Source organism: Mobula birostris, unplaced genomic scaffold (genome assembly GCF_030028105.1).
Source record: "Mobula birostris isolate sMobBir1 unplaced genomic scaffold, sMobBir1.hap1 scaffold_617, whole genome shotgun sequence".
NCBI lineage: Eukaryota > Metazoa > Chordata > Chondrichthyes > Myliobatiformes > Myliobatidae > Mobula > Mobula birostris.
Genome location: NW_027278337.1, coordinates 108,568 through 123,995, shown reverse-complemented (window position 1 = coordinate 123,995; position 15,428 = coordinate 108,568).

The following is a 15,428-nucleotide window of genomic DNA, read 5'->3' as shown; positions in this document are numbered from 1 at the left end:
TTAGGATGGCTCTCACCGATGTAGAGGGGGCCACATCGGGAGCACCAGATTCAATAGGCGGCCCCAGCAGGTTCACGGGTGAAGTGTCGCCTCTCCTGTTTGGGGCCCTGAATGGAGGTGAGGGAGGAGGTGTACGGGCAGGTGTCAGGCGTAACACTTGGGTCACTTGTGGGGATAAGTGCCGGGAGGGAGATTAGTGGGGAAAGACGGAATGGGCAAGGGAATCGTGGAGGGAGCGATCCCTGCGGAAAGCAGAGCGGGGAGTAAATAAATACCACAGGGTACGTGAGTTTAGAGGGTCATTGTCAAAGAGGACTACAGCACAGAAACAGGCCCTTTGGCCCATCTAGTCCATGGTGAACCATTAATCAGTCTAGTCCCAGCAACCTACATCCAGAACATAGCCCTCCACACCCTTCCCGTCCATGTACCTCTCTTAAACATTGAAATCAAACTCAAAACCACCACTTGTGCTGGCACTCGCATTAGCCTCTGAGTGAAGAAGTTTCCCCTCATGTTGCCCTTAAGCACTTCAACTTTCACCCTTAACCTGTGACCTCTAGTTGTAATCTCACCCAACCTCAGCAGGAAAAGCCTGTCTATGCCCCTCATAATTTTGTAGACCTCTATCAAATCTCCTCTCACTCTCCTACACTCCAGGGAATAAAGTCCACAACTATTTGACCTTTCCCTGTAACCCAGGTCCTCAAGTCCTGGTAACATCCTTGAATTTTCTCTACACCCTTTCCAAGTTATTTAGATCTTTCCTGTAGGTAGGATTCAAGGATTCAAAGTATGTGTGTAAATTATACAACCTTGAGATTTGCCTGCTTACCGGCAGCCATAAGGCAAGAAACCCAAAAGAACCCAATTTTAAAGATGAAGACCAACCCCCAATGCACAGAGGAAGAGAAAAAACCCACAAATCATATAGACAATAGAAGCAAGCAACAGTATTTTGAACCAAATTGAGTCCATAGGTCCGATTATCGGACCATCCAAAGTAGGCCCAAAGCCTCGGCCTCGGTTCGTCATAATAGCAGGGCAAATCACTGCATAGCAGCCGGAGCAGTCTCACAGCCTCAGCGCCACAGGGAGAGGAGTGAACATCGCGGGAGAGCGAGCAAAATCGGCCCGACCCTCGCCTCTGATCCCGACACCCTGGCTTTCCGGTCGACCCGAACCGGCGTTTAAGTTGTCCAAAAGCCGGATCGTTCCTTGCATTAGAACCCGGGCCCCAGCGCCGCGACACGCTCTGGGCCTAGACCTGGCCACCCAGCCCGAAGCCGTTCCCGACCTCTCCGAATCGGCTCGGCACTTTGTGAGCGCGCCCAGGGTAAATGGACAGGCATCGAGACTCCTCCTCGACGAATCAATCACTCCAACTCCATCTCCGACAGCAATCCCATCGCAAACACGTTACACCTCGGCCTTGTGACGCACTAGCATGGCTCAACCCCTGAGTCAGCTTCGCCTCGCCCCTTCAGTAGTTTACGGCGATAGTTTTCTACCATTTACTTCAGAAAAGGTGTTATTAACACTGTTTTTAGCCAAATTCCTTGCCTCTTGAACTCTCAGTACACAGTCAGTAGCGCCATCTTAAACCAGACCAGGTTGGTGACCAAAATTGCACATAATTCTCCAAAATGTCTTAGACAAATTCAGCAGGACATACCACCTCAATGCATAGAGTTATAAAGGTCAATTTGCCAAAATGTTTCTTTATGACCGTATCTACTTGTGAAGCCTCTTTCAAGGAATTATGGATCTGTATTCCCAGATCCCTCTGTTCTACCACACTCCTCAGTGCCTTACCGCTCACCGTGTAAGTCCTACCCTGGTTGATCTTCCCGAACTGCAACACCTCACACTCATCTGCAATAAATTCCATCTGACATTTTTCCAGCTGGTCCAGATCCCGCTGTAGCCTTCCTCACTGTCCGCCACACCCCCGATCTCGCTGTCTTCCGCAAAGTTGCTGATCTGGTTTACCACATTATCATCCAGATCATTGACAGAGATGACCAACAACAACGGACCCCAATATCGATACCTGCGGCATACCTCTAGTCATAGGCCTCCATTCAGAGAGGCAACCATCTACTATCACCCTCTGGCTTCTCTGACAAAGTGAATGTCTAATCCAATTTACTACCTCATCCTGAATTCCAGGCCACTGAACCTTCTCGACCAGCCTCCCATGGTGAGACCTTGTCAAATGCCTTGCTAAAGTCCATGTAGACAACATCCACTGCCTTGCCTTCATCAACTTTCCCGGTAACTTCCTAAGAAATACTCAAGAAGATTGGTTAAACAAGATATACTGCACACAAAGCCATGCTGACTATCCCTAATCAGTTCCTTGTCGATCCAGATACTTAGGGATGTGCCCCTGGAAGAAAGAGGCTAGATAGATCTTCTTTCCAGCTTCTCTACAAAACTCTCCCAGCTGTAATAACCTAACTGTCTCTGCGCAACATCTGTTAAGAGGTCTTTCATCGAGTCATAGAGAAGTACAGCACAAAAACAGGCCCTTCAGCCCATCTAGTCCATGCGGAACCATTTAAATGGCCTACTCCCATCGACCTGCACTGGAACCATAGCCCTCCTTACTGCTACCATTCATGTACCTATTCAAACTTATCTTCAACCATAAGACCATAAGATATAGGAGCAGAATGAGGCCATTCAGCCCATCAAGTCTACTCTGCCACCTCATCATGGCTAATCCAATTTTCCTCTCAGCCTCAATTTCCTGCCTTCTTCCTGCATCCCTTTGTGCCCTGACCAATCAAGAATCTAGCAACCCCCACAGATGTCTGTGGGAAAGAATTCCAGATTCACCACTCTCTGGCCAAAGAAATTCCTCCTCATCTCCGTTCCAAAACAATGTCCCTCTGTTCTGAGGCTGTGTTCCCTGGCCTTAGACTCCCCCTCCATAGGAAACATCCTCTCCACATCCACCCTATCGAAGCCTTTCACCATTTGATAGGTTTTAATGAGGTCACCCCTCATCCTTCTGAATTCTAGTGAATATAGGCCCAGAGCCATCAAATACTCTTCACATGGCAAGTTGTTCAATCCTGGAATCATTTTCATGAGCTTCCATTAAACCCTCTCTAGTTTCAGCACATCCTTTCTCAGATAAAGGGCCCAAACCTGCTCACAATACTCCAAGTGAGGCCTCACCAGTGCTTTATAAAGTTTCAACATCACATCCTTGTTTTTATATTCTAGTTCTCTTGAAATGAATGATAACATTGCATTTGCCTTCCTCACCACAGACTCAACCTGCAAGTTAACCTTCAGGGAATCCTGCACAAGAATTCCCAAGTTCCCCTGTGCTTCAGTTTTTTTTTGTATTTTCTCTCCATTTAGAAAACAGTCAACCCTTTCATTTCTTCTACTAAATTGCATGACCATACATATCCGGACACTATATTCCATCTGCCACTTCTTTGCCCATTTTCCTAATCTGTCTACGTCCTTCTGTAGCCTCTCTACTTCTTCAAAGCTACCTGCCCCTCCAGCTGTCTTCATATCATCTCCAAACTTTTCAATGAAGTCATCAATTCCATCATCTAAATCATTGACATATAACATGAAAAGAAGTTTTCCCAACACAGACCCCTGTGGAACACCTCTAATCACCAGCAGCCAATCGGAAAAGGCTCCCTTTATTCCCACTCTTTGCCTCCTGCCAATCAACCAATGCTTTATCCATGCCAGAATCTTTCCTGTGATACCATGGACCTGTAGCTTGATATGCAGCCATCAAACATGGTATCTTGTCAAAAGCCTTCTGAAAATCCAAGTACACAGCATCAACCAATTCTGCCTTGTGTATCCTACTTGTTATTTCTCCAACAGATTTGTCAGGCAAGATTTTCCCTTGAGGAAACCATGCTGACTGCAACCTATTTTATCGTGTGAGACCTTATCTTTAATAATCAACTCCAACATCTTCTCAACTACCGTGGTCAGACCAACTGGCCTATAGTTTCCTTTCTTCTGCCCCTCCCTTCTTGAAGAGTGAAGTGGGCATTTGCAATTTTCCCGTCTTCTGGAATCTGTCCAGAATCTAGTAGTTTTTGAAAGATCATTACTAATGCCTCCATGATCTCTTCAGCCATCTCTTTAAGAACCCCGAGGTGTACACCATCTGGTCCAAGTGACTGACCTACCTTCAGACCATTACTTCTCTCTGATAATGGTAACTTCACACATTTCATGCCACCTGACATCTGGAACTTTCACCATACAGCTAGTGTCTTCCACAGTGAAAACTGATGCAAAATACTTATTCAATTTTTCCACCTTTTCCTCGTCTCCCATTACTACCTCTCCAGCATCGTTTTCCAGCAGTCCAATATCTATTCCCGCCTCTCTTTTGCACTTTATAAATCTCAAGAAATTTTTGGTATCCCCTTTAATATTATTGGCTAACTTACTTTCATATTCTATCTTTACCTTCTTAATGACCTTTTAGTTGGTGTTTAAAAGCTTCCCATCCTGTAATTTCCCACTAATTTTTGCTCTGTTTATCCTTTGACTCTTAGGTTGATTTTGATTTCTCTTGTTCACCTTGGTTGTATCATCTTTCCTTTAGAATATGTCTTCCTCTTTGGGATGTACATATCCTGTGACTTCCAAATTTCTTCCAGAAATTCCAACCATTGCCGCTCTGCCATCATCCCTGCCAGTGTTCTTTTCCAATCAATTCTGGCCAACTGTTCTCTCATGGCTCTGTAATTCCCTTTACTCCACTGTAATACTGATACATCTGACTTTAGCTTTTTCTTCTCAAATTTCAGGGTGAATTCGATCATAAGGTGATCACTTTCCCAGAAGGGTTCCTTTACCTTAAGCTCTCCAATCAGTTCCGGTTCATCGCACAACACCCAATCCAGAATAGCTGATCCCCTAGTGGGCTCAACCATGAGTTGCTCTAAAAAGCCAACTCATAGGCCCTCTAGAAATTCCCTTCTTGGAATCCAGCACTAACCTGATTTTCCCAATCCACCTGCATATAGAAATGCCCACGACTATTGTAACATTGCCCTTTTGGCATGCATTTTCTATCTCCCATTGTAATTTGTAGGCCTCATCCTTACTATTGTTTGGGGTGGGGGGGGCACAGGGTCTGTATATAACTCCCATCAGGGTGTTTTGTTTTACCCTCGCAGTTCCCTAGCTCGACCCACAATGATTCAACACCTTCCAACCCTATGCCACCTCTCTCTAGTGATTTGATTTCATTTTTTACCAACAGAGCAATGCCACCCCCTCTTCCTGACCTTTCGATACAACGTGTATCCTTGGACATTAATCTCCCAGCTGTAACCTTTTCTTTTCTTTTGCTTCCTCTGACTGAAACCTCAGTTCATTAAAGCCTCAAGATCACCACTCCAACTCTGTGAAAATGTTAAAATTGAGCTCACATGCACCACTTGTGCTGGCACTCACTCTCACGACCCTCTGAGTGAAGAAGTTTCACCTCATATTCCCCTTAAACTTTCTACCTTTCACCCTTAACCCATGACCTCTGGTTGTAGTCCCACCCAAACTCAGTGGAAAAAGCCTGCTTGATTTTGCCCTCTCGAAACCCCTCATAGTTTTGAAAACCTATATCAAGTCTCCCCTCATTATCCTAGTTCTAGGGAATGAAGTCCAAACCTACTCAACCTCTCCCTATAACTCAGGCCCTCCGGTCCCTGTAATATCATCGTGAATTTTCTCTGCACTCTTTCAATCTGATTGATATCTTTCCAATGACCAAAACTGCAAACAATACTCTCAATTAGGCCTTACCAACGTCTTATACAACTTCAACATAACATCCCATCTCCTGTACTCAATACTTTGATTTCTGAAGATCAATGTGCCAAAAGCTTTCTTTACGACACTATCTACATGTGAGGCTACTTTTGATGAATTATGGACCTGTATTCCCAGATGCCTTTGTTGTACCACACTCCTCAGTACCCTACCGTTCACTGTGTAAGAGCTACTGTGGTTGATCCTCCCAAAGTGCAAAACCACACACTTGTCTGCATGAAATTCAATCAGCCATTCTTCAGCTCATTTTTTCCAGCTGATCCAGATCCCTCTGCAAGCCTTGATCATCTTCCTCACTGTCCACTACACCCCTAATCTTGAAGTCATCCATAAATTTGCTGATCCAGTCAACCAGATTATTGTCCAGGTCATTGATATAGACAACAAACAACAACAGACCCAGCACTGATTCCTGCGGCTCCACTAGTCACAGGGTCCAGTCAGAGAGGCAACCATCTACTACCACTCTCTGGCTTCTCCCAAAAAGCCAATGTCTGATCCAGTTTACTACCTCATCTTTAATGCCTAGCTACTGAACCTTCTTGACCAGCCTCCCATGTGGGACCTTGTCACAAAGACCTTATAGAGAACATCCACTGCCTTTTCTTCATCAACCTTCCTGGTAACTTCCTCAAAATACTCTATAAGATTGATGAGACATATCTACCACGCACAAAGCCATGTAGACTATCCCTAATCAGACCACATTGGTCCATGTTACTTAGAGATATGCCCCTGGTATTGTGGGGTTAGGAAGATCTTTTCAGCTTCTCAAAATACCCACTCAGGTGTAATACCTTAACTGTGTCACAGCCACTAACAGTATCACTGACACACACTGTCCCTACATATATCACAGTCTCTTAGTATCACTGACACACACTGTCCCTATAGATATCACAGTCTCTCTCAGTATCTGTAGCTCTTTAACACATATCATCTCTCTCCTCCCTCACATACACCCCATGAAGCGAGGCAGTCTGTGTGTGTGAAGGAGGCAAGGACTGTATCTGTGTGTGAGATTGTGAGAGAATGAGAGAGAGAGGTGGAGATGGAGGGAGAGAAAGAGAGATGGGTATTTTTTTATTTGTATATATATTTAGAAAGGGGGAGAGAGAGAAAGAGCAAGAGAGAGAGAGAGGAAGAAACTGCAGTAATTTTATGTATTGCACTGAACTGCTGCTGCAAAAAAATCAAAATTCATGACAGATGTGAGTGATGATGAATCTGATTCTGATCTGGGTCTCTATTGTGGGCTGAGAGTGGGAAGGGGGCAGGGAGAGGGGAATCAGGGTTGGGAAAAAGGGAAGGGAGAGGGGAGGGAGCGGGAAGCACCAGGGAGACATTCTGTAATGATCAATAAGTCAGTTGTTTGGAATCAGATGACCTCTCCTGGTGTCTCAGGGCTGGCTGTGTCTGTACCTGTGCCACCACTTGCCTCTGGCATTCCTTCTCTGCCACCTGTCCCACACCCCGCCTGTGGCACTCCACACTTGTCACACCCCTTCCACCCTCAACTTTCCCAATGTCCTTTGCTTCCACCAGATTTACAAACATGCTGTCTGCTCCACTTCGATAAATATAGGACTGTGCAAAAGCATTAGTCATCCTAGCCACCCTATATATATATATATATATATATATATATATAATGTTTTTTATTAAGTTACTAGGACATAATCAGATAGATAGATAGAGAAGGAAAAATAGAGGGAGATAATAAAGAAGAGAGCAAGAGTGTGTGTGTAGGAGATTATCCATAACTGATGAAATAATATCTGTGTATATCTTAAAGCGAGAGTGTGTGTGTCTCAGGAACAAAGAGATATCTACTGTCAGTGTGCTTGAGACAGAATGGGAGAGATGATGCATGTCAGAATAAGAGAGAGAGAGAGAGAGAGAGAGAGAGTTGGAAACTAGCTGTGACTGCCTGTGACTCTGTCTGTGTATGCATGAGGTGGGTGGGGGGGGGGGGCGTGTGGGCATGTGAGAGGAAGAGATGAGGGAGAGAATGTGTGAGACAGGGGAAGGGGGAGAGAGAATGTGGCAGTGGGGGATAGAATGTGAGGGACAGGGGAATGAGTGTACCAGAGGGGGAGAGAATGTGTGAGACAGGGAAAGGGGATTGAGGGAAGAGAATGTGTGAGACGGGGAAAGGGGATTGAGGGGGAGAGAATGTGTGAGACAGGGGAAAGGGGATTGAGGGGGAGAGAATGTGTGAGACAGGGGAAAGGGGATTGAAGGGAGAGAATGTGTGAGACAGGGGAAAGGGGATTGAGGGGGGAGAGAATGTGTGAGACAGGGAAAGGGGATTGAGGGGGGAGAGAATGTGTGAGACAGGGAAAGGGGATTGCGGGAAGAGAATGTGTGAGACAAGGAAAGGGGATTGAGGGGGGAGAATGTGTGAGACAGGGGAAAGGGGATTGAGGGGGAGAGAATGTGTGAGACAAGGAAAGGGGATTGAGGGGGGAGAATGTGTGAGACAGGGAAAGGGGATTGCGGGAAGAGAATGTGTGAGACAAGGAAAGGGGATTGAGGGGGGAGAATGTGTGAGACAGGGGAAAGGGGATTGAGGGGGAGAGAATGTGTGAGACAGGGAAAGGAGATTGAGGGGGAGAGAATGTGTGAGACGGGGAAAGGAAATTGAGGGGGAGAGAATGTGTGAGACGGGGAAAGGGGATTGAGGGGGGAGAGAATGTGTGAGACAGGGGAAAGGGGATTGAGGGGGGAGAATGTGTGAGACAGGGGAAAGGAGATTGAGGGGGGAGAATGTGTGAGACAGGGGAAAGGAGATTGAGGGGGAGAGAATGTGTGAGACAGGGAAAGGGGATTGAGGGGGGAGAATGTGTGAGACGGGGAAAGGGGATTGGGGGGAGAGAATGTGTGAGACAGGGGAAAGGGGATTGAGGGGGGAGAATGTGTGAGACAGGGGAAAGGGGATTGAGGGGGAGAGAATGTGTGAGACAGGGAAAGGGGATTGAGGGGGGAGAGAATGTGTGAGACAGGGGAAAGGGGATTGAGGGGGGAGAGAATGTGTGAGACAGGGGAAAGGGGATTGAGGGGGGAGAGAATGTGTGAGACAGGGAAAGGGGATTGAGGGGGGAGAATGTGTGAGACGGGGAAAGGAGATTGAGGGGGGAGAATGTGTGAGACAGGGGAAAGGGGATTGAGGGGGGAGAGAATGTGTGAGACAGGGAAAGGGGATTGGGGGGAGAGAATGTGTGAGACAGGGAAAGGGGCAGGGGATTGAGGAGGGAGAGGATGTGAGGACAGAGGAAAGGGGAGAGTGAGGCAGAGAGAGGTGGAGAGGTGTTCAAGAAAAGGCAAAGGAGTGAGAAAGGATGGATGGGGAAAGGGGGCAGGGGAAAAGCGAGGAGAGAGAGAGGGAGGAAGAAGATAAAAAAGAGCTGAGAGAGAGGATGGATGGGGAGAGGGGGTAAAAGAGAGGTGGAGTGGAGGAGATTGCAGGGATAGAGTGGGAGTGAAAGGGACGGAGAGAGAGAGAGACAGCATGTGGCGGCATGAGCGGAGATGAAGATCGCGTTAGTGCGTGCGAGAAAGGGAGATGTGGTGTGAGAGAGAGATGCGGGGAGAGAGAGGCTGCAGGAGGGGGTTAAGGAAGAAGGCCGACAGGAGCAGTGGGAGTGTGCGGAGGCGACGTGCGCCTTGCCCGCAGCCCACCGCGTCCACACGAGCCCTGGAGGAAGGAGCAGATGGCGCGTGTAGAGATCTGCTCACCGCCCCGGGAGCGAGTGCAGGCTCGGCAAGATCAAACCTGCCTGCCGACTCGGAGAACGCAGGCACCTGGAAACGGCAGATGGTGGAGGGAGAGGCAGGGACGCCTGAACAGGGCGTTAACCCTACACACACCAGGAGAGAGACATTCCTGTCGCAGAAAACATAAACTGCCCGGTGTTTCTCAAGGGAGATCTGTACACTGACTCGTGTCTCTCAGTCCCTCTCTCCATAGGGGAGATCTGTACACTGACCGGTGTCTCTCAGTCCCTCTCTCTCAGAGGGAGATCTGTACACTGACCGGTGTCTCTCAGTCCCTCTCTCCATAGGGGAGATCTGTACACTGACCGGTGTCTCTCAGTCCCTCTCTCTCAGGGGAGATCTGTACACTGACCGGTGTCTCTCAGTCCCTCTCTCAGGGGAGATCTGTACACTGACCTGTGTCTCTCAGTCCCTCTCTCTCAGAGGGAGATCTGTACACTGACCGGTGTCTCTCAGTCCCTCTCTCTCAGAGGGAGATCCGTACACTGACCGGTGTCTCTCAGTCCCTTTCTCTCTGCGGAGATCTGTACACTGACTGGTGTCTCTCAGTCCCTCTCTCTCAGGGGAGATCTGTACACTGACCGGTGTCTCCCAGTCCCTCTCTCTCAGGGGGAGATCTGTACACTGACTGGTGTCTCTCAGTCCCTCTCTCTCAGGGGGAGATCTGTACACTGACCGGTATCTCTCAGTCCCTCTCTCTCAGGGGGAGATCTGTAAACTGACCGGTGTCTCTGAGTCCCTCTCTCTCAGAGGGAGATCTGTACACTGATCGGTGTCTCTCAGTCTCTCTCTCTCTGAGGGGGAGCTCTGTAAACTGACCAATGTTTTTCAGCCCTTCACCCTTGTAAATTTTATCTGTACTCTATCAAACTTATTTACATCTTTCCTGTAAATGAGTGACCAAAACTGCACACGATACTCCAAATCAGGCCTCACCAATGTCTTATTCAACTGCAACATAACATCTCATCTCTTGTACTCAATACGTTGATTTGTGAAGGCCAAAGTACCCAAAACTTTCTTTACAACCCCATCTACCTGAGATGCCACCGACAATGAATTATGGACCTGTATTCCCAGATTCCTTTGTTCTACCACACTCCTCAGTGTCTGACCGCTCACTGTGTAAAACCTACCCTGGTTGATCCAAAGTGCAAAAACTCGCAATTTTCTGCCTTAAATTCCATCTGCCATTTTTCAGCTAACTTTTCCAGCTGACGCAAATCTCCAATGCATCGCTGATAGCCTTTCTCGCTGTTGACTACAGCCCCAATCTAGGTGTCATCCACAAATTTGCAGATCCAGTTAACCACATTATCATCCAGATCATTGATATAGATGACAGACAACACAGGACCCAGCATTGATCCCTGTGGCACACCACTAGTCACAGGGTCCAGTCAGAGAGGCAACCATCTACTACCATTCTCTGGCTTCTCCCACAAAGTCAATGTCTAATCAAAATTTACTACCTTATCCTGAATGTCAAGCAACTGAACCTCCTTGACCAGCCTCCCATGCAGGACCTTGTCAAATGCTTTGCTAAAGTCCATGTAGACAACATCTACTCCCTTGCCTTCATCCACTTCCCTGGTAACTTCCTTGAAAATCTCTATAAGATTGGTTAGACATGATCTACCATGCACAAAGCCATGCAGACTACCTCTAATCAGTCCATGTGTATCCAAGTACTTGCATATTTGGTCCCTTAGAATATCTTCCAATAACTTCCCCACAACTGATCGCAGACTCACTGGCCTATAACTTCCTGGTTTCTCTTCAGAGCCTTTTTTTAAACAGTGGAACAACACTGGTTATCCTTCAGTCCACTGGTAGCTCTCCTGTTACTAAGGATGATTTAACTATCTCTGTTAGGACCTCGGCAATTTCTGCGCTTGCCTCCTGTAGGGTCCTGTCAGGCCCTGGGGATTTATCGACCTTGATTTGTCTCAGGGTAGCAAACACCTCCTCCTTTGTAACCTGTACAGGGTCCATGAAGTTGATACTGCTTTGCCTCGCTTCCATAGACTCTGTATCTGTCTCCTGAGTAAATACAGATGCAAGAATGCATTGAAGATCTCCCCCATCTGTTTTGGCTCCAACGTGGATTACCATTCTGCTCTTCCAGAGGACCAATTTTGTCCCTTGCAATTCTTTTGCTCTTAACACATTTGTAGAATCCCTTGGCATTCTCCTTCACCTTGTCTGCTAGAGAAACTTAATGCCTTCTTTTAGCTCTCCTGATTTCTTTCTTAAGTGTTCTCTTGCATTTCTTGTATTCCATAAGCACCTCACCTGTTCTTACCTGCCTATACCTGCTAGGCACCTCCTTTTCCCTCCTAACCAGGACCTCAATATCTCTTGAAAACCAAGGGTCCCAACACTTGTTATCTTTTCCTTTTATTCTGACCTTTTGTTATTGTGGATGGTAATGAGGAGGCATAGATGAGTGAGGTAGGTCAGTTGGCTGAGTGGTGCTGTAACAACTGCCTTTCGTTCGGTGTCAGCAAGTCCGAGGAACTCGATTGTGGACTTCAGGAAGGGGAGGTCAGGAGAACACGGACTGGTTCTCATCGAGGGACAGTGGTGGAAAAGGTGAACGGCTTCAAGTTATGAGTCTCAGAGGATCTATCCTGAACTGGGTGCATATCTACATTTTACAAGTTTGAGGGGGTCTGGCATATGATCAAAAACTCCTAAAAATGGTGGTGGAGAACATTCAGACTGATTACATCACGGCCCAGTGTGGGAGCTCCAACGTGCAGGGTCGCAAGAGAACATATAGGTACAGAGAGCAGAGGGACACAGCCAGTCCATCTCACATACAGATCTCCCCACCATCGAGGGACACCTACAGGAGGTGATGTCTCAGGAGAGTGACATTCATCATCAGAAAACCCTAATGTCTTTCTTCTTGATGCTGCCATTGGGCAGGAGGTACATACGCCTGAAGATCCAATGACAGCTTCTTCTCCACTTTTTTTTTGTATAATAAAATTGTTATTTTTAAATATTATGATTCAATTTGATTTACATGAATATGGGGTTTTGAGACTATAAGTGTGATTCTAATATATTGTATTCTGTACTCTGTATTCTTATTTTATGTAAGAAATCAATAAAAATATTGAAAGAGCTTCTTCCCCACAACCATTGGGCAGGAGGTACAGGAGCCTGAAGTCCCATACCTCAAGATTCAATAACCCCCCATAAAGTTCTTGAACTTACCCGAAAATCGGTAACAGTGTCTCTGACTCTAGTGCACAGGATCACAAGAGGCTACAGAACCTCTTTTATTTCTTACTCCTAATTTTGAAATGGCTTTATGTTTATGTTCCAAATGTACAAGTAAGATATTCATGTTAATTTAACCTTGTTAACTTACACTCAGTGGCCACTTTATTAGGTACACCTGCTCGTTAATGCAAATATCTAATCAGCCGATCACATGGCAGCAACGCAATGCATAAAAGCATGCAGACATGGTCAAGAGGTTCAGTTGTTGCTCAGACCAAACATCTGAATGGGGGAAGAAATGTGAACTAAGTGACTGTGACGGTGGAATTTTTGTTGGTGCCAGATGGGGTTGTTTGGGTATCCCAGAAACTGCTGATCTCCTGGGATTTTCACACACAGCCGTCTCTAGAGTTTACCGAGAATGGTGCAAAAAAACAAGAAAAAACCCCAAAACATCCAGTGAGTAGCAGTTCTGTGGGCGGAAATGCCTTGTTAATGAGAGAGGTCAGAGGAGAATGGCCAGACTGGTTCAAGCCAACAGGAAGGTGACAGTAACTCAAATAACCACACGTTACAACAGTGGTGTGCAGAAGAGCATCTCTGAACATTTAACATGTCAAACCTTGAAGTGGATGGGCTACAGCAGCAGGAGACCACACCGGTTTCCACTCCTGTACCCGGTAAAATGGCCACTGAGCATATTTATGTTAAATTTAATTTTGTTAGAACTTGTAAAGTACTGTGTTGGTGCTGGGAAAAGCGATTGTTTATGGCAATTTATACCCTGGATATGGCGAAGTAATATGATCCCTTGAGTCGAGTATGATGGGGTTGTCTATTGGTGGGTCCTTGGGTGGCTGTCGAGGTCGATCTGTGATCCACGTATTCTGGTGCAGAGAGTGGTGCCTGTGGTTAGTGTTTGGGTCTTTTGGTCATTCAGTCCCTCCTTTCACAGCTGCCACTTGTTCCCTGCGGCACAACGGAGGTCGTTCTCATGTCGTGCAGCTCGCTCTTGGACAGATCTCCTCCAGGTGAATCTACTGCGTGTAATGTCCTCCCAGTTTTCAAATGTAATGTTGGGATTTTTTCTTCTCCAGCTGATTTTCATGCTTATGAAGAGTCTCCTTTGCCCTCCAGGGGCTCGCTGAGGTTCTTTCAGCTGAGCGTAGAGGATCTGTTTGTGGAGGTACATCCATGAGAACAATAGCTTGAATTGGAGACCTCGCTGTCTCAGGGAAGCATTGTCCATCATAAAGACCTGCACTTAAGGTACAGGAGCCTTAAGGTTCCACATCACCAGGATGAAGAACAGTTATTACCCTACAGCAGGGTTTCTCAAGCTGGGGTCCATGGACCCCTTGGTTAATGGTAAGGCTTCATGGCATAAAAGAGGTTGGTAATCCCTGCCCTATAACCATCATGCTCCTGGCCCACTCAACCCCAACACTGAACTGATTCCACAGCTTACAGACTCACTTTCAAGGACTCTACAACTCCTGTTATTTATTTATTTTCTTTTTTTTCTTCTGTATTTGCACAATTTGTTGTATTTTGCACATCGGCTGCTCATCTGCCTTTGTGTGTAGTTTTTCATTGATTCTATTGCATTTCTCTGTATTTACTGTGAATGCCCGCAAGAAAATGGATCTCAGGGTTGTGTATGGTGACATATATGTACTTCCATAATAAATTCACTTTGAACTCTGAACATTGCTGAAATTGTACAGCGGACAACATACCTTTCTTTCAAAGATGGGCAATCTTCCAGCTCTCCGACATCAGCACATCCTTTCTTAGATAAGGACCAAAACTGGAGTATTCTGTGCAGTTTTGGGCCCCTCATCTAAGAGGGCATGTGCTGGCATTGGAGAGAACCCAGATGCTCGAGAACGATCCCGGGAATGAAAGGGTTAATGTACCAGGAGTGTCTGATGGCTCTGGGCCTGTATTTGCTGGAGTTAAGAAGAACGGAGGGGTGACCTCATTGAAACGTGTCGAATATTTAAAAGCCGAAATAGAGTGGACATGCAAAGGATGTTTCCTATAATGGGGGACTCTAGGATCAGAGGGCACAGCCTCTGAATAGAAAAAAACAGCCCCTTAAAACAGAGATGAGAAGGAATTTCTTCAGCCAGAAGGTGGTAAATCTGTGGAATTCACTGTCACAGATGGCTGCGGATGCCAAGTTGTTGAGTACTGTATATTTGAAACAGAGGTTGACAGGTTCTTGATTAGTTGGGGCATCAAAGGTCATGGGGAATGGGGTTGAGAGGGGTCACAAATCAGCCATGATGGAATGGCAGAGCAGACTCGATGGGCTAAATTCTGCTCCCCCATTACAGGAAGGATGTGGGGGTCTTTAGGAGAGGGGGAGACCCCATCGTGGTTTCTAACAATCTGAGTCTTTTTCCCAGGGTAGACGTGTCTGAGACTAGAGGCCATACATTTCAGGATAAGATGGGGAAAGTTTGAAGGAGAGACTAACGAAGAGCAACTGGGTGGTCCATATGTGGAGCGAGCTACTGGAGGAAGTGGTTAGGGGTTCCTCTGATTGGTACAGGAGCTCACACTCAGCT